Source organism: Desmodus rotundus, chromosome 1, assembly GCF_022682495.2.
Source record: "Desmodus rotundus isolate HL8 chromosome 1, HLdesRot8A.1, whole genome shotgun sequence".
NCBI lineage: Eukaryota > Metazoa > Chordata > Mammalia > Chiroptera > Phyllostomidae > Desmodus > Desmodus rotundus.
In genome coordinates this window covers 97071412-97094144 of record NC_071387.1, presented here as the reverse complement: position 1 = coordinate 97094144, position 22733 = coordinate 97071412, and the positions used below count along the sequence as shown (strand labels likewise).

Genomic DNA, 22733 nt, shown 5'->3' with positions numbered 1-22733 from the left:
GAGCAGAGCGAGAGAAAGGTGGCCTCACGGGACCAGCAGTCACCAGCCTTGAGGGCTTCCCTATGGTGAAGCCAGTCAGTATGATGTTCTGTTACCGGCAGCTATAAGCATCGTACGCACATCCTGCTCGCCCTCAAGGGACACCTATGTGTTTGTCTGACTTATACTCTGCTCCACTTTTTTCCTATAAACCACCATTGTGACTCCCACAGCTTCAACCTCCTCTTTCTTGTAGGAACTGTCATTTTCGGCTGTGGTCCCACCTTTCCAGACACAGCTGATTGGTCCAATATGATCATGTGACCTGGAATCGGCCAATCAAAGCCCTTCTCTAGGAGTCTCAGCCTGGAAACACAGAATTAGACAGGAGGAAAGTCCCTGGGGAGAGTCCAAGCGCTCTGACAGTGTAAGCACCCAGTTCCAGCGGTTCCTGAAGGCCAGGCATATCCCTGTTCTCGCAGGGATTTGGCCGTTCAAGTTTACTTTGTAGTCCCTGAGATGGCACAGCTCTTTCCCCTAAATTGGTCCAAATGGGATGACTGTCACTTGTTATTTGTTTAGGAGGCATCTTCCATTTCTCCCAATCCACATTATTCCCCCTTCTTCCCACACACTTTTTATTTGGAGAGTCCCTTCCCCTCCTCAGGCTACACAGCTCAGCTGCAGCGGACCCACAATCCGGCTCCATGTTTGGGCACGTGGCTCCTATCTGGCCAGTCAGAGCTCCCTGTGCCCCCGACTCTAGTCCCTGGTTCAGGAATGAACGTCTCTCTGCCTCAGTTTCTTCACCTATAAAGTGAGGGTAACAACATCACCTGTTCACAGTATTGTCGTGCGGTGAGGATTCAGTTACACAGCACCGTACAGAGCTGGCACTCAGCACACAGAGCTCAGTTAGCGTGTGCTACCACAGTCGCACGGGGGGAATGTGGCGGAGACTGGAAATAGAGCCCAGGGGCCCCCGAGTGCGGTCAAGGCTACAGACAGAGTCAAGATGGAGAAATAAGACTGCAGCAGCAGGTAAGATGTGTGAGGAAAAGGGTAGAAAGTAGAAGATGGAACACAGCCATGTGACTTACATTCCAAGCCGCACCAACCATATGGTTGGAGCGAGGCCCATACTTCAGAGAAAGAATTATGGACCAGGCTTGCCCAGCCAGAGGTGGTTACATGACCCCAGTCAGCTCAACAAAAGTCAGCCACAGGACTTCTGCTCGAACTACTGGGAAAGAAAATTCCACTGTTTTTGAGGCTGGGAAGAAGTAAGGATAGAATTGACTGGGTCAGCAAGTGGCAGATGTCAAGGAAGGTAGAATGAAGAGATGGAGGAAGATTGTATCCTATAACATTGTTTGAGCCCCGAGATCCAGCCATGACTGAAGCTGTCCATCTTTTGTTCTTTCAATCACATGAACCAATTAGTATCTTGCCTTTGCCTAAGCCTGTTTGAAGTAGAACTTCTAACAATTACAACAGACAGTCCTGATCTTCAGCTTTGGGGTTCTCTGAAACTGTCAAATGTGTTCTTACCTACCCCTCTGCCTTTGCATAAGTAGTTTCTTCCACCTGGAATGTCCCAGGAACATCGAGCTTAAACTATTTAATGAGTGAAGCAAACAAACAGCAATTTCAGGGTCCCTGTCTGCTCTCTGAGGAAGAATGTAGGTCCTTAAACACCAACCATCATTCCTAGCACAATGGGGCTTTTAGAGCTTTGGCGAATTTTTTCTTTTTATTCTTTTACTACAAAATATTATGTCCCCTGGGCAATCCATTGGATTTCTGTAAGAGAATAATGTACACTTGGCAGCCTGGACATTGTTAAAACATTCCCTGGCATGGCACACTTGCAGCCTCCCAGGCGCTTCACTGGCCCAAGGCCCACCAGGCAGCAGGATGGGAGGCAGAAGGTGGAGGGTCTCCCCCCCAGCAGCCTTCCCCTCCAGCTGCTATAGCCCCGTGGGTGGGCAGAGGCTGCCCCTCACCATGGCAGCTCCCTGACTCAGCTGCCTCCCCTGCACCACCCCCACATCCCCAGGTGGTGCTCTCCTCTGCCCAGGTGGGCCCCGGGCCAGGCCTACACGCCCCATCCCCACCGCCCCTCACAGCAGGGCCCAGCCATGCTCTTTCAGATGGACGGGAGATGGATGTTTGCTGAGATGGCTGTTGGGGGCTGGGATGCTGGGAAGTAAGTTAACCACAGAGAAGCAGGCACCAGAGTCTCAGATGCCTGGCTGGGGTTATGCTTCTTACTCCGTCAGATTTCTTTCCTTGTCTGTCCACTGGGCTCGGAACATCTGTCTGAAACCTTCAGCCCACCCGAGTCAAGAAGATTAATAGCAGTAAGAACTGTTGTTATCGTTGTTGTTACTAGAGCAACAAGGGTCACAAAGAGAGCCGACAGTACCAGGCGGTCACCGTGTGCCAAGTCATTCTGGACCCAGGTGCCTCGCCCACCCGCCCACCCGTACCCCTGCTCAGTGTTTCTCTCCTTGGAACGTTGTCCTGGGGCAGTGGGAGTCTGCTCTGCTCTCATCATTCAGCAGGCGCCTGCAAGCTCACCTGTGCCTCCATGTTGTCACCCACCAGCGGTGTACCAGGGGCCCCATCCTGTGGCCGTGGCCACCTGAGATGTGACCCACACTGCAGAAACCCCCTGCTAATGCCCTTGGGGTCGACACTGTCTTCCGGGCCCTGGCCTGACAATGTCCCCTTACTTGCCTGCCTCCCTTCCCTGTCTTGCTTTCCAACTGCCTTACCACTCTCCCGCGGGGCATTTCCTTCATGAAAGACCTGCCCCAATCCTCCTCTCGGGGTCTACTTCCAGGACTCAGACCTCAGCCACTAGTATTCACAGGCATTACCTCCCCAGTCCTTCTAACTACCTTGCAAGTTAGCGAGGTAGCACCCATTTTATGGACGAGCAAATTTAGGTTCAGAGGGATTAAGCAACTGGTCTACACAGCTAGATAGTAGTATAGACTGGATTCCAACCCGGGCCTTTCTGACTCCAAGAACCATCTCCAGGAGAGAGGGAAGCTGGCAGGATGGAGTGGCCACTTTGTAACCACCATTCTCCAGGCCTGGGCCGGTCTCAGGGGCCCGTCTGGGGTGGGGCACAGTGTTCCCCAGGCACAGCTCTCATCTATATGCTCTCCAGCACCCCAAACAAACTCCGGAACCAGGGTTTCTGCCAGAAGACGGCCACTGAGCAGGAAGGGGGGGAATGGGGCTTCAGTTCTCAGTAATCCCAAGCCCAGCTGGCCACCAGGTGGGTGGGAAAGGAGGCCACAGGGAAGAGCAGGTGGGTCTTGAGGACATGGAGAGCCAGCTGGGGAGGTGGGCTGGACTCATGCTGCAGAGACAGGCGCCATCCCGAAGGCCTCGGCGAGTGAGCCTTGGGCTGGGGTTTGCTCTGGAAGGGCGTGTGGGTGGGGAGACCAGGCAGAGGCTTTCGCTGCCCTCCACCTGAAAGATGGCGGTGGCCTGGGTGGTGGCAATGCCGAGAGCGAGGACAAGTGGGGAATGTGCTAACCCCCCAGGGGGTGGGCTCAGTGGGCTGCTGACCCAGGAATGCAGTGGCAAAGGCGAGGGAGGAGTCCAGAGTGGTGCCATGTTCCCAGCTTGGGCGACAGAGTGGACGGCCACGTTCATCACTGAGAACGCGGTGATGCTAAGGCATGAAGATGAGGCCACTTCCGGACGTGCAGAGTCTGCCTCCACTTCGGCACGTCCGGGGGCAGCCTGAGCTCAGACAGAGATGCGGGGGCACTGGCAGGGCACAGGCTCTCACTGAACGTTTGCCGTGACCGCCCGACAGATGCCGCTGGAGGTGGGGTGTGGATGCGGCGCCTGCGGGAACCATGTGGAGCAAAGGCGAAAAGAGTGGGAGGTGGGATCCCCGGAACATCAGTAGTCCACGGGCGGGGCTGTGGGAGGCTAGTGACACCGTGGGTGGCCCACCCATCCCTGCCCACAGCGCACTGTCACCTGCCAGTCCCTGCTCCCTTCTGCCTGAGGGCTTGCCCTAGTCTCCAGAGCCTACCCCCGACCTGCTTTGCAGCAGGCTGGAGATCAACACCTCCCTGCCTACCACCCCCAGCAGCAGCCCTCAGCCAATGCCTGAGGTGGGCTGGTGAGCAGGTACCCCAGGCGGGCAACGCCGGGAGGACGTGCTACCTACGTGGTGTTAAGTGTGTTACAGCACACCATTAAACTGTCTGAGTCAAAAAGTGAACAAGGTGTTCACTTTTCCATCAATTTTTAAATTATTAACACTTCCATCAAGAGTCTCTATTTGATGCTAATGTGTCCTTAACACCTTTCCAACACTAGGTCATTGGTGGAAACAATGAGCCTGCTCAGAGTCTTCAGCAGTCTCTGGGAAGGCTAGAGGAACAGCTCACAGTTACTTTCTGTGCTGATGATTCCCGCTCCCTTCACCTCCACCACACGGCTCCCGCTCTGTGCTGAGCCGCTTCTCTGGCTGTGGCTTCACCCTTCTGCCCACGGCCGCAGCTCTGAGGTTCATTGTCACAGCTGCAGCCCATACAGGCTCGGGAACACGGTCCCTGCCCCAGGCGGGTAACAGCTGTCCTCTGCCACCAGTCTGTGGGGGCATCGGTCTCTTGCTCTTCCCACACCTCTGTTAGGAGCCCTTTCGGCAGTACAGTGCCTTCATTGGAAGATTCTGTTTTGTGCGGGACCCTCCCCGACACACCATTTTTATGGCAAAGGGTCCAACCAGAGTCACAATCTGAGCCAGTGGTCTCGGCGTGGCTCCCTGACCAGCAGCAGCACTCCGGACCTTGGTGTGCAAATTCTTCGGCCTCACCCTGGACTTACGGAATCAGAACTCCGGGAGGGGACCCCTCTGAGTTCTACCAGGCCCTCCAGGTGATGGTGGTGCACTCACGTGGGCACCACGGATCTGAAGTTCGCTTTTGAAATGTGCGTGTAAAAGAATGGGTTGACTTCAGGAAAGACGGAGGCAACGCTGGGCGGTGGGCGTCGGCATCTGGCACACGGAAAGCGGTGGGAGGGGAGCAGTGAAAAGGCCGTGTGGAGCCTGGCTACGGGCAAGGCCCGGCCTCACTCTTCGTGCAAAGGAAGTGGGAAGGACAGTGGGCCGGCAGCCTCTGGGCGGGGCCCACAGGGCCTTGCCTGGGCGGCACGGGGAGCCTCACTAGTCCTGGAGGTGACTGTTTCAAGTCTCTGCGACTTGCCACTAATGGCTGGATCTGCAGCTGAGAAGGTGACCTCCAGGAGGAGAAATGAAATGACTTCTCGTCGGGCGTGGGGCCATGGGGGGCCAGCTAACCCCGTTAGCTGCACTCTTCGCCACTTTCAGAAACAGCTCTGTGACTCCAGCTCTGACCCTCCATCGATAAATTGATGGGTTTGCCAGAACGCTCTCCCCTTTGCCCGGAGCCCTCTCTTGCTAAGATAGTCCCCAGAGCCAGCTCCTCGGCTGTCTGGAAAACCGTGGGCAAGAGCATGTCTGGGATGTGTGGCCTTGGCTGGGGAGCGCACCCCTCTGTCTCTTGGTTTTATCATTTGAAAAATGGGCATAATAGACTTGTCACGAGCACTCAGTGAGACAGTATCTTTAACTCATACAAGCCCGACACTTGGAAAACATTCAAGAAAGCTAAGTATTACCGTCACCTTCTAATAAGTGTAACTATTAGCAATGACGATAATTATAAGAGTCCGTGGGGGCGTAGGAGTGAAGAGTACAGGCCTGGGCCAGGCCACCTAGGTTAGCGCCTCGCTCTGCCGGTCGCTGGTTGGGAGCCGGGGCAGGTGATATTCTCCCGTGGAGCCTGTTTTCTCACTTGTCAATCGGGGACATGGTGCGGACTGTGTGGACTTTTGTGATAATAAATCGAGTTACCTGGTGAGTCCGGTGCTTAGGGCAGTGCCTGGCACCCAGGAAACGCTACGTAAGCGTTAGCTGGTACTATCACTGTCGCCGTTGTTACTCCCGTGGACTGCAGCAAGGAGGAAGTGGAAGCCCGAAGCAAGTGCGTCTCAGCCAGTGGACAAATAAAACCAGTATAGGAGCAGAGGGAATTGTGGCAAAATCATATGAAATCTCAAGATACAACAGCATTTCAAAAGAAAACATTTTTCCCCAAACCCATCAGTTTAATATGTCAAATCAATAAGTCACGGCGAACGGCCGCCGGCGGTGGGCTCGGTGATGTGCTCCCTGGAAGCCAGCACGTTAAATCATGTAAATGACGGGGGCCGAGCCCTCTGAGGCCGGAACCGGCTCCGTGACAGCTGCTGCTGGTGAAAAGTCGATACTGGAAGCTCAGCAGCAGGGCTGCAGGGGGGCTCGGGGGAGAAGGTCAGAGGCCTCGGAGGAAGGGACTTTGGGGGGTCACTGAGTCCCCAACCCTCTAACTTCAGATGAGAAGTTAGCGCAGAGAGGAAGTAGGGAGCAGATTAGGGTAGGTAGCGGCCATCCGCGTCCCAGGCTGCTTGCTGTAGTGTGACTGGGGCGTGGGGAGGTCCTGGCAGAGGCACGGGGATTGAGGCAGGGGGAGAAGGGGCTGCCTCGGAGTGGAGCTGCACCGCGTAACAGCAGTCCCGGGTTCCAGGCTGTCGCTGTGGGACCGCCGAAAGGCCCCCGTGCCTCAGTTTCCCTCCCAGTAGAACAAGTGGACTCTCAAACAAGCTGCCAACAGGCCGAATCCAGCCCTCAGAAATGTCTTGTTTGGCCCACACAGTATTTAAAAATATCCGAATTCATTATCAACATTTAAAAATAGGAGACTTCGCATAAAAATACATGTTTCTGGATTTGTTTGCAAAACGGTCGCAGCAATGCTAGACCTGCATCCACACACGACGACGGCCAGGGCTGAGCTGGGGCTGCATCGGCACAGGCCCCCCGCCAGCCTCCACCCCTCGAGGCTCCTGCCTGGCTCTCGTGAGCGTTTGAGTTTACAGTGCCAATAGGACGACGTCTGGAGTCATTTCCATCCCTGACACTGTAGCGATGCGACATTCTTAGACCCAGTCGGTCCTCCCTGACACCTACGGGCAGGAGCGGAACGTCCGGCGAACTCTCAGTTACCCAGCTTGTGCTGGAACAGGGGCTCCAGCAAACACCATGCCACCCCACACGCGAGGGCGCCAGTTCTCGAAGAGATTAAAAGGAAAGGCATTCGGCTCTAAAAATACGCCCAGATGGATTTTAACTGAGCCAAAAGCAGGGATGTGAGAACAATCCCCAAGAGTCATCTTGGCCGTCCCAGCCCCACATCCTTTCCACAAAGGCCTGAGGGCCTGTGAGCTGCCCGAGGTCCCTGGAATCTTCCCTTAGTGAGTCAGAGAGAACTTTGCAGGCCCTGACTGGAGGTCACGTGGAGACCCTCCGAGACCCCGCCTGGGGGATGTGGGAAAACAGTGGGAGTGGAATGCCATTCGAATGCCCATCAGCGTGCTGCTCGGCGAACGCAGGCCGGGTGGGGCTGGCCCTGTGTCACCATCCTTTCTAGAGAGACCTTCCCTAGAGCTCCGCTACTCACAGTGGGGTCCACAGACCAGCAGCAGCAGCCCCGGGGAGCCTGTGGGAAATGCAGAATCTGGGCCTCGCCCAGGCGGGCCGACTCGAGGTCTGCACTTTAACCAGACCCCCGGGTGTTCCGGACGTCCAGTCAGGGCGGGGAGCACTGCTCTGGAGGACAGAGTTAAATGCCTTCGTGAGGCCTCGACAAGGGGGCTCCGAGCAGCCCTGTCCACCTGTGCCCTCGGCACCCACTGCTGTTGAACGTTCCAAGCCCTCGATGGCCCCAGCCCTTGGGAGTGTCCTGCCCTTCAGGGGCGGCCCGACAATGGCTGCAGAGATACCCAGGTCCTGACCTCCAGACTGTCCACGTCCGAAAGCCTCTTACGTGGCAGAAGGGACCTTGCAGGCGTGGTTGTGATCTTGAGACGAGGACATTATCCCGGAGTATTCAGTGGGCTCAGTGTAATCGCAGGGTCCTCGTAGGCAGGAGGCAAGGCCGGCACAGGGGACAGGAGGACAGAAGCAGCGGTAGGAGTGAGTGGGGCCACGCCCAAGGAGGGCGGGGCCTAGAGGAGCTGGGGAAGACAAGGACACAGGTTCTCCCCTGCAGCCTCCAGAAAGGAGGGGGCCCCTGCCAACACTCTGACTTTAGCCCCATAAGGCTCATTTTGGAATTCTGATCTCCAGAACTGTAAGATGACAAATCTGTGTTGTTTTAAGCCATTAAATTTGTGCTAATTTGTCACAGCAGCAATTAGAAATTAATATGCCTTCTTTCTTCATTTAAGATTACCTCCTCCAAGAAGCCCCTCCTGACTAGCACAGGCCCCGCTGTGACCCCCAGACGGGCCTCACCAGAGAAGGAGCTTCTCCGCCACATCCAGAGAGACGCCTCCCTGAGGGAGAGAGACTGGAGTTGGGGTCAAGCCTGTGTGGATTTGACTTTGGACCCTTCCCTAATCTCTGAGCCTCAGATTCTTTGGCTGTAAACTGAAGTCCACACTACGCATCCTGCGTGTTCTCTGGGCGAGTTAAATGAGATCGCTCCTGCAAAGCCCGCAGTCTGGTTCCCGGACCCTGTAGGTCCTCTGTAAACACTGGTGTAGCAAGCTGGCGTGCTGGGCCCAGCCACACAGGTCCTTCTTCATCCTCGCAAAGGGGCAAACTAGTTTGCCATTGAAACCGATCTGACAGCGCCTTATTGCCCCCAGAGTTCCACAAAGTCCCAGTCCCTGTCAAGTTAGAAATGACTCTGGCAGACATGCCCTTTAGAAATGTCTCTGTGGAATCCGGGGACAGTCACTGAGTGTTTGAGATGTGTCATGGTGACCTTGGCCTTTAGCATCATGCTACAGTGATCTTTCTTTCTCTTTAGAATCCAGAAGCTGGCCTTCAAAATAAGCTCTAGCCACCCAGGCTGGGGCCTGGGGAGGAGACTGGTAGGAGTGTGGTGGGAAGAGCACAGACACCCAAGGCTGAGCCCTGGCCCTACCCCAACCCCCATCATCTTGAGAAAGTCCTCTCATCTCTCTCTGAGCCTCCCCCACCCCACCCCCCAAAAAACAGGGCTGCTGTGCAGCAAAGGAGATAGGGCAGCATAGGTCAGAAGGTGCAAACTAGGCAGAAGACAAATTTTTGAGATTTTTTTTTTGTTCTAGGTTTTGTTTTTTGTTTGTTTGCCTTCTTTCTCTGTCTCTGCCTCTCTCTGTGTGTCTCTCTGTCTCTCTCTTTCTCTCTTGGTATAGGTGGTATTTTTAAGAGTTTGAATTAGATGCCAACATTTGAAAATGGGAAAATCCAGATTCTTTTGCCAATCTGGCAGGCCGGGGCCACATTCCCGGCCAACAAAGGCTGGAACTGCGTGGGGAGCAGGTGGTGGCGTCCAGTTTCCACAGTCCCCACACTTCCTGCCCTGGAGGCGAGGGCCACAACCCAGGGAGCCACCCCGGGTGCAGAGGGTCCTTCCCAGTGACAGCTGGAGGAAAGCAGTGATGGGGAAGCCATATCATGTGCACTGGGGAATGGAGATGAGCAGGGCTTGGGAAAGGGGCCGGCACGAGATGCCAGCAAAGGTATCAAATCTGAAGGGCCCCCCAGACACCACGAGATCCTACTCCAGCTGCCAGGCAGGAAGAGCAGTCCCTGGAAAACATGTCTGTGACATGTAAGGGAGCTGGTCATTGCACGAGGGAGAAAAGGAGGAAAGTCCTTGTCTGCTGTGAGGAGATGCTGTGCCCAGTGGATAAGGGCGTGGCGTAGGGTCCAGGCCTCCTGCAAGCAGAGCCCCGCTCTGTGGCTGACCTGCTGGGTGGACTTGGGCAAGTTACCTCACCTCGCTGAGGCTTAGTTTTCTGGTCCGCCTCAGAGGGCAGTTGTGAGAACTGAGTTAGATGACATATGTGAAGAGGCATGACCTGGGCTTAGCTTTTGCTGGGCCTCCATACGTGTGCACTAGCTCCACTTAACAGATGAGAGCATCGAGGCCTGGTCAGGAGAAAGGCAAGAACTCGTCTGTCTCATGCCAGACAAAGCCAGGCTGAGGGTGGTCAGGAGATACTGTCCAGCTGGTTGACATGGATTCAATATCTGTCCAGGACCCGTGGACCAGCCGCACTCTTGCCCACTGCCCTTTGCCTCCCTTCTGCTGAATCCAGACCCCTTGAGGCCCTGATGACATTCTGACTTCCCCTCCCGATCTTGACCTCTAAAGAAATTGTTTCTCGTCCCTTAAACCCTAAAAACAGCAGTTGTTGCACCAAACAGTATCCTAAGCCCAGACTCTGTCCGCTACCGTGGGGATGCGCAGGGGAACAAGGCTTGGGTCCAGCCCTCCCGCAACCCCAGGTTTAACCTGAGGAGTGAGACACACACCCAGCAACAATGGCCACGTCGCCCCAGCAGTGCCAAGCACCGTGCTGGTCCTTGTACATAGACACTCCTTCCGTCTCCACAACACTCCTGTGACTCGGGTGCTATTATTATCTCCAAGTTATAGATGAGAGGAAACTGAGGCGCAAAGAGGTTAAGTGCCCAGCCCAAGATCCCAGCTACTAAGTGGCACAGCTGCTATTCCAAGCCGATCCAGCCCAGTGCCCCAGCAGGAGTCGCTGGGACGGCCTCAGGCCCTGATGCTCCCGGGGCGGCCTAGCTCATTCCTTCCAACAAGCATTTGTGAGAGGTGCTGCAGGCCCTGTCTTACAGGTGAGGACACTGAGGCACAGAGGTGCAGGTGAGTTGCTGAGGTCCCGCAGTGCTGTCAGGGGGAGTCAGGGGGTGCCCCTCCAGCCCTGTGATCCCCGCAGGGGTCCTGCGCCTCTCTAGGCCGTGGGCCCCTGTGGCATCTGATGAAGCTTAAGTGGTTTCTCTGAATAATGTTTCAAGTGGATAAAATAAACATACAGAGGATTGCAAAGGAAACCAATTCCATTGAAATGGAGCTGTAAGACAATTTTAAGAATCATTATAACATTAACCTATGTGCTCTTTACTAATGCATGAGATAACAAGGTCTAGTGCAGGTCTACAAACTCCACAACTCGGAAGCAGGCAGGGAGGAAGTGCTGTTTCAAGGTCTTCGCACACACTGTGACCGGACGTGAAAACTCTGATTCCCAGCGGTGACAAAGTCCCAGGTGTGGCCAGGCGGGACTCCATGCAGCATGGAGGGAAATATTAACAGCCAATCAGCGGCTAGCGAGAGTAAAAATGTAATATTTTGCTATCCAAGTTCCTGAATGCCCTGAACTTTATCCACTGACCTCTTGGGAGTTTGCAGGTTAAGAATCTCTGCCTGAAACACCGGTTCTCAAAGTTGTACGTGCTTGTTAAATGCATAGTCCCAGGCTGGCCCCAGGGCTTCTGATGCAGGTGAGGAAGAGGCTGAGATCAACCGTTTTTAAAAGACTTTATTTATTTATTTTTAGAGAGGGGAAGGGAGGGAGAAAGAGGGGTAGAGCAACAGCAATATGAGAGAGAAACATCAGTTGGTTGCTTTTTGTACTCACCCCAACCGGGGACTGCACCCACAAACCAGGCTTGTTGCCAGGCTTGTGCAGTGGCCGGCAATTGAACCGGCAACCTTTTGGTTTGCAGGGCAACAACCAACCAACGGAGCCACACCGCTCAGGCAGAGGTCAACGTTTTGAGCAAGTGCTCCAGGTCGTTTTGACGCTGGGCCATGTTCTGAGACAGAGGTTTTTTAAAACGTAAACACCATCGCAGGGCAACTTCTGGAGATCTCCCAACTCCAGCTCCCTGCCTGGGCCCTCCAGGCCCACCCTTAGCCGTCCCCCCCCCACCCCGCTCCAGCCACCGCAGGGCCCTTGCACCTGCTGTGCCCTCTGTCCAGGGCACTCTTCCCCAGCTCAGGTGTCACCGGCCCCTCCATCTGAAGTAGCCACCCCCCCCCACAGTCAGTTTTCTTTTTCATTACTTGAAATGGCGTCATCTGTTGGTTTACTTCTGGGGGGTCTGCTGCCCTCCGTCCTGAGAGTTTTGGGGGCCAGGGGTTTCACTTGGCGTGTTGGCGCCATCTCCTAGAACAGTGCTGGGCACCGGCACAGGAGGCGCTCAGCACGCTCTTGTTCGGTGAGTGACTGAAGACAGGCACAGGCCAAGAGGAAGAGCAGGCAACGACCAGACTCCTTCAGCCGCAGAGGAGCAAGGCCGAGGGTAACGAGCACCTGATGAGGAAAGGCCGTGGATGTGGACATTCCGGCCCCTCGAGCGATATTCCGCAGGGAGGGAGGCGGGTTCTTCTGAGAGGCTGATGCTGAGGGGCCTCTGATTGCAGGGGTTAGGGGAGGGGGGTGGAGGGGCTGGCAGTGCAGACCGCGGGGGGTCAGGATGAGAAGCGCAGCCCCCAGGCCTTGGAGGGGGGCTCAAGCTTCAGCACAGAGGGAGGGAGAGGAGCGGTGTCGGGGGTTGGTGATCTGGATTGGTTTGGTGACTCGCTCACTCATAATTTCAGTGTGGGGAGGGACAAGAAGGGACAAGAGCAGGGCTCTGGAGGGAAACGGAGTGGGTTCAAATCCCACCTCCTCCTCGTACCAGCTGTGTGATTTGGGCAAGTCATTTAAATCCTGCTGGGCCTCAGTGTCCGCGTCTGTAAGGTGGAACTCCGACAGAGTCCACCTTAGGGCTGCAGTGAGGACTGGTGACCAGGCGGGGAGGGCCTGGTGCCCCGCAGGTCAGACTGGTTATTTCCTGATTGTGCCGCGCTGTGCTGGAGCCCAGACGCCGCGAAGAAGAACCGTGGCTCCCCGCGTGCCCGCAGAGACGGGACAGACACGCCGGCGGAGCACTGACAGCCGCGTGAGTGTGAGGCTGTGGAGGAGGTGCCTCCTCCAGTGGGTCTTGAAGGACAAGAGGGGTCCCAGAAAGGTAAAGCAACCTGGGGAGCCGGAGTTAGGAGCACAGGGGTGGCTGGACCACGGAGGCCAGATCTGGGCAGAAGGGCCACTTTATCTTGAGGGCAGCGGGGAGCCCTGGAGCCTGTTTATGCTGCCTGCCAGGCAGAGGGAGGAGGCAGGAGTGAGCCTGGAGTCCATGCTGGCCCCAGGGAGAGCACTGTGGGGATCCCTGACGGCTGTGGTGGGAGCTGTGACCAAGGCAGAGGCAGAGGGCTCACCCCTCAGGACTGTGGACCTCCTTAGTCTGACACATGTCCCTCCAGGATAAGTGCCTGAGGTGGCCGCCACACTCCCGCCTGACTCCATCGACCCTCATTCCCACCACTCCATCACGGCTGACCAGTGGTCACAGAGGGAGCCGATTCGTAGTGCAGGAAGAGACTGCCTATGCAGTTGCTGAGACTGCACCCTGGGGGCGACGCAGGGGGAGCAGCCTTAGAGCTGGAACGTACCACCAGAGCGGCAGCGCCTGCAGAGCTGGCTGAGTCTGAGGCTCAGAGGGCAGACTGAAGCAGCCACCCTCCTCCCCACGCTGCCACATTTGGAATTCCAACCCCAGGAGGGCCCAGCTATGACAGAGACTCTGACATCCTCCAAGAAGCCATTGAGTGTGTGTTTCGCTGGCTGAACACTCCCTCACCAGTTGGGGTCAGAGCTACCAGTACAACGGCCTCTAACTCCCCTGCACACCTGACCTCATCACCCACCCCCCGCCCCCTTGCTCACTTCTTCTAGTCATAGGACCCTCCTGGCTGCCCCTTCAATGCACCAGGAGCACTCCAGCCACTGGGCCTTTGCACATACCACTCCGTCCGCCTGAAATGCTTCCCCTACATCTGCCTGCCCTCCTCGAATTCTGCCCAAGGTCATCTCTTCATGGTGTCTTCCTTGACCCCACTATTTAACACTATCCACACCTCTTCCCATCACTCCTCAACACTTTTCTTTTTTATTTTTCTTCCTAGCTTTTATCACCGTCCCACAGCCAAAGGGATCTTTCTAGAATGTAAATCAAATCTCCCTCCTTTAAGGCCTCCAACACCCCAAAGTTTTCCCATCACACTCAAAATCCAAGTTCGTCCTAGGACCCTAAGAAGTCTGACTCCAACCAATGGTCCAGCCTTACCTCCCTTCCTCCCTGAGCCCCTTGTCATCCACAAATGCATAAAACACACTCCCACCTCAGGGCCTTTGCACATGCTTTTCCTACCTTTGATGGAAATGTGGATATAAGAATCTCTTACTTTCCTCCTCAAGTGAAGGCACGAGCACGGTGATAATGGGCACCGGCACTCTGCTGCCACGTCAGGAAGACTGCAGGACGTGGTGACGACCACGGCTGTCCGCAGGGCCCGCACCCGGGCTCAGGGAGGCACTGCAGCTTGGCTCCAACCAGCTGGTGCGAGTGTGGAAACAGGGTTGCCCAACCTTCCAACTTGTTAAAAGAAGCCAGAAATCCTGATTTTTTTTTTTAATGTGAAACCTCTGCATTTTGAAACACCAGCAATGAATTTTAATGTTTTCAAACACTACATAAGTCGGTTAAACACAGCTGAGCTGTGGTGGGGCCCTGGGACAGCAGTGTACAACCCTTCAGCGACCTCGAAATCCACTCCTCACTGTGGCCACACCACTCATTTCTCAGAGCGTGAACATTCCCATCAGAGAAGGCACGCGAATTGAACGAGTTCACACAGCTTCGAGCAGCACGATGGGCTCCGGACTCTGAACAACAGACATTTCTTTGACTCCTACTAGCACGAGCTGGACCCCACAAGGGTGGAGGGGAACTCAGTCTCACGTCAGCATCTTTAAGGCACGCACAGAATCAGGGGGAAATGTTTGCGGGCAGAAATCCTTGCAGGGGTGTCCAACATTTTGGTGTCTCTGGGCCACACTGGAAGAAGAAGAGTTGTCTTGGGCCACACATTAAATACATTGCAACACATACTCACAAAAAAAGCTCATAATGTTTCAGAGTAAATTTAGGATTTTGTGTTGGGCCACATCCATCGCCTTCCTGGACCGCATGCAGCTCACGGGCCACGGGTTGGACACCCCTGCTTGGGGCTTATCGGCAACGGTAGGTGAAGGGTTACTCCGGCACGAAGGATGAAGGACGGACCTCTGAGCGGGACGTCCACCCTGGGGTGGGAAGGGCAGTGACTGATTCAGAGTCTCTCCCGCACTCGGATCTCTACTGTGTCACGCTGGGACCAGACAGCATTCTCTCTCCCTGACCCCTCCCCCACCACTGCCTTGGCCCCAAGGACCCTGGTTTTCTCTCTCCAGTGGAAGATTCTAAAAATAACGAGACTCACCAACTTCAGGGGGTTTGTTCTCTCATCTGGGAGGCACCCACAAAGCCTTTGCCAACAGAAACGGCATTTCCTTTGGCATTTTTAAAGATCAGAGGATCCGACAGAATATGCAAGCTGGATGGGGCTTTTGAGATCAGAGCTTCTAAATGCTTCATGTTGGAGGTTTTAAAAAAAGTTTTTAAGGAGGCCCAAAAGGTTAGGTTTCCAGATAACTCACAAAACAAGAAATGAACATAGTTAAAATCACCTGAGAAAGTAGATTCCAACTCACTAGTAATAACATTTCAACATCCATGAGACAGCACTTCTAGCTGGCACACCGGGCAAAGGCTTTTCTCAGGTAAGAGTTTCTGGTAGAAGATGGTGACGGGAAGGTGGGTTTCCCTGCAGGAACATCTACTCCTCCCTGAGTAGCCACGCGGTCCCCACATTGCCCAGAGTCCCTTGCAGATGGGAAGGGCCGTATGAGGTCCTCGCCACCTCTGAGCAGAAATACGCATCACTTACGCGTAACCGCAGAGCACAGGTGGCACGTGACCTCTCCGGCTCTCACCCCTGCTTACAGGGGGTCTGGGAGCTGTATATTGAGATGTTGGTGTGTCCATCAGCCTGGGTCCTTAAGAGACTACGATAGCCTCAGCTTCAGGCCCTTCTGCAATGTTCTTTCCCTTACCCTCCCGTGGCTGGCTCTTCTTCTCCATTCTGGTCTCAGCTGAAATGTCATCTCCTTAGAGAGGGTCCAGAAAGGTCCCAACCTATCCACCAACCCAACCTTCCTCTCTCCAGACCCTTCCAACTCTGATATCTTGCTTAATTGTCCTTCTAGCAGCTTTCCCATTTCGAAATGGCCATATTCTTCTTTAAAAATTTTTTAAAAGATTTTATTTATTTATTTTTAGACAGAGGGGAAGGGAGGGAGAAAAAGAGGGAGAGAAACATCAATGTGTGGTTGCCTCTTGAGCACCCCCTACTGAGGACCTGGCCTGCAACCCAGGCATGTGCCCTGACTGGGAATCAAACTGGTGGCCCTTTGGTTTGCAGGCTGGTGCTCAGTCCACTGAGCCTCACTAGCCAGGGTGAAATGACCATATTCTTGACTCAATTGCCTCATCTATGAAATGGGCAGTCAGACTCAAAAGTTCTTAAGGGTGCTTCCTCTCCAACATGACCTCCGGGACCCCAGCAGCTACCAACACCCCATCTCCACCACCACTCCCACTCCTGTGCGCTGGGCCAGCCCAGCACCATTTCTGGGAATGGAGCCTGCTTTTCCTTTCAGGGACCACAGCTCCCCCACGCTCAGCCCCTGTGCTGTGGTATGGTGTAGTAGGGGCAGACCAGCCCTCGGGTTCCAGCTGGACTGTGACCCAGGCTGGTTCAGGGATGGGCACGTGATTCAAGCAGGGCCCATCGGGGCCAGCCCTGAGACTTTGGGAAAGAGGTGTTCCCTTGCCTTTGGGGGTTACTAAACTGCCGAGGATGAAGCCTACGGCTGTCAGGGGCATCTGCCACTCCACCACCCACCTGAGGGTGAAGCCAGCACAGGACAGCAAGCTGAGAGAGGGGCTGCCTCATGACAGCATGGCACGACCCAGCTTACATGACTGAGACCTACCCCGAGTTACTGGAGCCAGAAAGTGCCTCCTTTGGCTCAAGGCTGTTAAAATGAGTTTTCTGTCTTTTGCAGCCAAAATAGCCATTAGCCTCCACTGTCCTGCAAGGCTGTCTGTCACAGCCTCCAGAACGTTTGCTTATTGGTTAGTGCCCTCCCGGGCTAGGAGCTCCCCCAGGCACTGGCAGGGTCCTGGCCTCTCTGCCCCTCCACTGCCCTCCGCGGCCCTGGCTGAGTGACCAGAGGAGACAGAAGCTCCCGGTCCTTAATTGGGAAGCTGTTCTGTCAGTCCTGGAAGCTTCAGACCGTGTGATCCGAGCAATTAACCTTTCTGCAGAGGCCAAGGCCAATTATATCCTGGGGGCCATGTGCGACATCTGTGTAAAAGAGTAAGTGCCTCAGCCTGACGCCTTGGCTTTTACAGGACAAACGGGGCATGCTCAGTGCCTCCGCCCCCACTGCCACTGCCCTGGTGAGACCCACGGCCTTCCTGTGCTTGCAGCAGCCTCCCGCCTCCTCACTTCCCGTTGGCCCCTGCAGTTCATTCTCCCCAAGCTTGTCCCCCAGACCTCTGCTACCTCACCCGCAGCCTGCCCACATCCCCACCCTCGGCCCCGCTAAACTCCCTGTGTGGCAGGTTGCAGACAGGGCCCCAAATCTGCACCCTCCTTGTGTCTGTGCCCTGTGCAGTAGGCCCCTGCTCAGACTTTGGGCTCAGCCACGTGACTTGCTGGGGCCAGTGAGGTTAGTGGACGGGACACCACGCAGTGCACAACTGGGGTGCCCCCTCACTTGCACCTCTGTTATTGCCATGAGGTCACACCAAGGCTAGCCTGCTGAAGGACAGGGACACACAGAACAGGGCTGAGTCCTAATCGTCCCAGTCGAGGACAGCCGAGGTTGGCAACTCTCGGACTGCAGCCAGATAGGGAGCCAGCCAGCTGAGAGCAGCAGGACCCCACGCCAGATCCCCAGGAGCTTCAGCTGTCCACACTTGTCACTGCACACCTCCGAGGGCTGGGGTTCACAGGAGGCATTGCTATGGCAACAGGTAGTTAACACATCTTTAATCCCCCCAAGTCCCTCGAGCCTTTGCAAGTGCTCTCCCACCTGCCTGGCAGCCCCGCCATCCCCACTCTGTCGGCCTGGCCAACTCCTACACATCCTTCAGTACCCATGGAGGCCTTCGGTAACCTCCTCTGCCGGCTCCACCCCAGGGGCCGAAGCTCACTCCTGTGCCCTTGCACCCGCGTCAACACAGGCTGGAGTCAGACAGTGTGGGCCAAGGCCTGGCGCTCCTGCTCACTAGCTCTGGGGGCTTCGGGCCCATCATTTCACCTTTCTGAACCTCATTTCCTCACCTGAAAGCCAGGACAATGTTAACAGTGCCTGCTCACAGGTAACCTTTGCGAGGCTGAGCACAGCGTCCACTCGCAGTAAGTGTACTTGTGTCCAGCGGGCATCCCCATCACTCCGACGCTCGTCACACTGCGGTGCAATCACCGCCTTGTCCACGAGACTTCGGGCCCTGGAGGCAGGACCCGCGCCATCTCTGCCACTGTCCGCCTGCGGCCTGGCGCAGAGACGGGGAACTGACCCGACGCCACCATGACCCTGCACTCCACCCAGCTCTGGCCATGCTGGCAGGGCTACTTCTCTGTAGAAGGCACGAATAACCCCATTTTATTGCCAAGAAAACCAAGGTTCAGAGAAGCAACGTAACTTGCCCACGATCACAGAGCAATTAAGTGATGCACACTCTTCCCCACTGGCCTGGTCCGTATTGGGAACTAAGATAAATGTGATTTCCAAAGGAAGCAAATGGTTCTCTTCAGTAGAAATAATAATAATAATAATAGATAACAGCATACAGATTCTACTATATTCCTGGTGCTGTTCTAACCAACTGGCCTATTTCATCTGATTTAATCTTCATAAAACCCTGTCTGACGTGTGTGCTATGATTATCCTCATTTGAAAGACAAGGAACCTGAAGTACAAAGGTTCGCTGTCCCCATGAAGGCCACGCAGCTAGTGGGTGTCAGAGCCAGGATGTGAACGGGCTTCCTGGTGCGACGAGCTTTCCAGGCCCTGCGGCTGCAGGGCTCTCGTGAGGACGGGGTCCGAGGGGCTGAGGCAGCACCCAGGACCCCTTCAGCCTGCGGCGAGTGCCCTGTTCTGAGCTCAGCCTGGTTGCCCCGGCACCTTCTCTAGTCAAATTTTTTAAAGGAAAACAATAGTTTGGGGAGGCTGGAGCAGGAGTTGGCAAACTATGTATGGCCCATGGGCCAAGTCTGGCCCTCCTCTTGGTTTTGTAAATAAAGTTTTATTGGAATGCAGCCACGTCCATTTGTTTTGTCAAAAGCTGCTCTCATACTACAATGGCAGAATTGAGTAATTGTAACAGAGACCATATGGCCTACAAAACCAATATTTACTATCCATGTATTTGCGATCTGGTGCTTTTTAGTGACACTAACTTTAGTTGAGTTCTGATAACCCACTACCATCGGACCAGCCTGGTGCTTTTTATAAAAAGGTTGCCAAATGCTAGGCTAGAGCAAGGAGTCAAACTCACGGATTTCACTTAATCATTTTAATTTTTAAAAACTCTTTTAAAGTTTAAAATTAATACATGCTCATTGTGAAGAATTTGGAAAATATAGAAACGTGAAAAAATAACAATTTCTGTCTAAGGCCACCAGCCAGCAATAACCATTGGTAAACTGGGGAGTGCTTTCTCTCTCCTTGTCTGCAGTGCGTGTGTGAGCCTCTCCCCGCAGCCAGGAACACGCTGACTGCGCGACTTGGTACCCTGCAGCTTTCGCGTAGCATCATCTCAGGGGTACTTTTCTGTGCGGCTTAATTACATCCAATTTTTGCTATTATAAGTAATGATGCGATTAGTGTCCTTGTACACACATTTCTGTTGACGAAATGAAATATTATCCAGTCATCCAAAATTAACTCTTCAAGGAATCGCAGCAACGTGGAGACGGCCGTGGCTGCGTGGTGTGCGCCAGCGGGAAGGGTGGGGACGGTAGGGGGCCTCAGAGGCAGCAGAGTCGCCGTGTGGACTTGGTGCGTCATGGGAGGCCGCGTCCTGCAGTGCCTGAGCGAGATGATAATCGAGAATGGAAAAATGGCTGTTTTTCTGAGCCTCGGTTTCCTTCTCTGCAGAGTGGGATAAAGCCTCGCAGAGGTGTGTTAGCAAGTTTGAGGGAGGTGACGCTCTTACAGACTCCAGCGCAAACGTGCCTGGCTGGGGGTTGTACCCTCTGTTCGAGCTATTGCTATTTATCGTACATAGCGGGGGGAGGGGAGGGGGTACGGCCAGGCTGATGGGTCAGTTCTGCATCCTACCAGCTGTTAAATGTTTTGAAAATAGCCCCCCGCTACACCCATGCCCAAGAAAAAATAACCAGAGCCTGGAAGGGGCCCCAGCAAAGCGGCAGGCGGCACTCTTCTGCCTCAACTTTGCAGCCCTGTGATTACACTTCCCGTATCATTTGTGTGATAATTGAAGGGCTGTGATCTCAAATGGGCTCTGATGAGAACCTACCTGCAACCAAGAAAGGAGCAAATGGCTCCTGATTGCAGACATAATTGAGCCCCTACCAGTGGGTATGGATTGGAGCCGCGCAGACCCAGGCTGGGCGGGGCAGCCGCTGCTGGTGGGGCTGGGGAGCACCTGGGGCAGGGGTGTGGTGAGCACACAAAGGTGGTTTCAAAAACCGGAAGTAGAGAGGGGCAGAGTGGGGTCCGAACACGTGGCATGCTGCCACGAAAGTCTGGTGATTTAGGGAGAGATTGCCAGACTTCTATTTCAGGTATAAAAGAAATATTTGAAAGCAAAGAAATCCATGAACAGCAGAAGGTCTTGTGGGGCCATAAGTAAAGACGGTGCACACAGGGCAGGCAGTGAGCTAACAAACCGCGGCAGAGAGTCAACCTGGCTTCCCGGAGCGTGGGCCCAACAGCCCCCATTCCCACCACGAGCGCGAAGGCGGACTGAGCACCGTTGCGGGGCACTGTTCCAGGTTTGGGGGCATCGCTGTGAATGGAATGATGAATCTGCTCCCTTGCAGAGATCAAAAATAAACAAGCTAAGACGTAAATAAGATCCTTTGAGCTAGGGAAGCCACAGCAGAGCGGAGTCAGCTGGCGCAGGTTCCAGCCCTGACTCTAACTCTCCCTTGGTGGGATCTTGGGCAAGTCCTTTAACCACTTTATAGTGAATGCTGCCGGGCCGCTCTGATCCCCTTGCAGTGGGCGCAGCGCCCCTGGCGGCTGTGACTGTAGGCCACACTAGAGGTCGGCACTGCCAGTTCTGCAGAGAATTGAAAGTTGCCCTTGGCCAAATCGAAGCCACTTCATCTGAAGGTTATGTTCATTGCCTCTAACCCCCCAGGCAGCCAATGAGGAGAAAAGGTCCCCACAGCTCCGGCTGAAGGCGGGACCCGCTCTGTGGTACAATTCACTCACCAGCGCTCCCCCAGGACCAGGCAGAACCCAGTCACTCGGGAACTGCATCCTTGCTCAGACCTTCCCTGCTACATCTGACTTCCTTTTCTCTCCTTTTCCTGAAAGTACTACCCCAAAAATCATGGGCGCCAGAGTCCCCATCTTAGGCTCTGTTTCTCGGGAACCCCGCTAAGGCGCTTGGTCCTCGCTGGTAAAGTGGGGACGGTAACAGCACCTCACCCGTGGGACCATTGTGGAAGGTTAAATAAGTTACTGTGTTTCTTTTTTCCCCAGCTTCACTGAAACAGGATTGATCCAGAACATTGTGTAAGTGCAAGGTGGTATCACATGATGATTTGGTATGCATATATTGCAAAGTGATTATCACAAAACAGGTTAACAATAGCTGTACGTGTGAGAACAACACATTATAAGCACTAAGTAAGCATTCGTAATTATTAACGGAAAACGTTCAATGCTACATTGGTTGAGAGTGTCCAGGGAAGGTGTCTGCGAGGTCACATTTCCGCTGGGTTCTGAGTGCTGGGAGGAGCCAGCTAGTGAAGAGCAGGATGAAGAGAAACCCAACCCAACACCGACAGCGCAAAGGCCCTGAAGTGGACAGTCTTGCTTTGTATTTTGTTCCCGAACCAGAAAGACCAGTGTGGCTGGAAGCTCAGGTTTTTAAGTAAGAGTGTAGGCTAACGTGATTTACATGTGCAGATTGCTTTGGCTGGTGGGTTGAGAACACATTTATTGGCTTAACAAGTATTTTCTGGTGTCCTGTTTTTTGCAAGACGGTATAACAGGGCGGTATTTTGACGGATTCAAAGATGACCCTGACCTTAAGGGCCTCAGACCCAGAAGAGGCAGAGAGCCTGGCCTACAATGGTCTGCAATCTAGAAAGTACTGAGTGCTGACCAAGACGGGCAAACGAGAGCTGGGGAGTCGGGGAGAGAGTTGCAGCCTTGAAGAATGACGGGGATGTAGATAAGGAGAAAGAGAGGGTATTCCAGGTAAAGGGAACAGAATGAGCAAAGGCACAGAGGTGAGGAAGGATGAGACTGTGGAGAGCAATGTAAAAGTCCATTTACCCTTGAGAACAGAATGCATTGACTTGAGGCCAGAGAGAAAGTGGAGACAGATTGTGAGAAATCTTGGGTGCCAGGTGGGAATTTGAACATTTCTCCCAAGGCAGTGGAGAACTATTCACATAGTTTTTAAAAGATGAGTTTTAAACCATCTGTTTGCTGCACACTGAGTATAAAATTTATATCAGTCATCTTTTAGTTGTAAGGGATAAAAAATACAACCCATACGGGCTGAAATAGAAGAATAATTTTATCAGCTGAAGAGTGAAAAGGCAGATCTGGCTTCAGGAACAGCTGGCTTCAGGACGGAG

At 54.2% G+C, this 22733-nt stretch overlaps 1 protein-coding gene across 3 annotated transcripts in view; it reads right to left on the bottom strand.

Moving 5' to 3' along the window:
- GSG1L (GSG1 like) overlaps positions 1-22733 on the bottom strand; it is a 200634-nt gene that overhangs the window by 81537 nt on the left and 96364 nt on the right. The gene's annotated exons all lie outside the window — the stretch shown is intronic.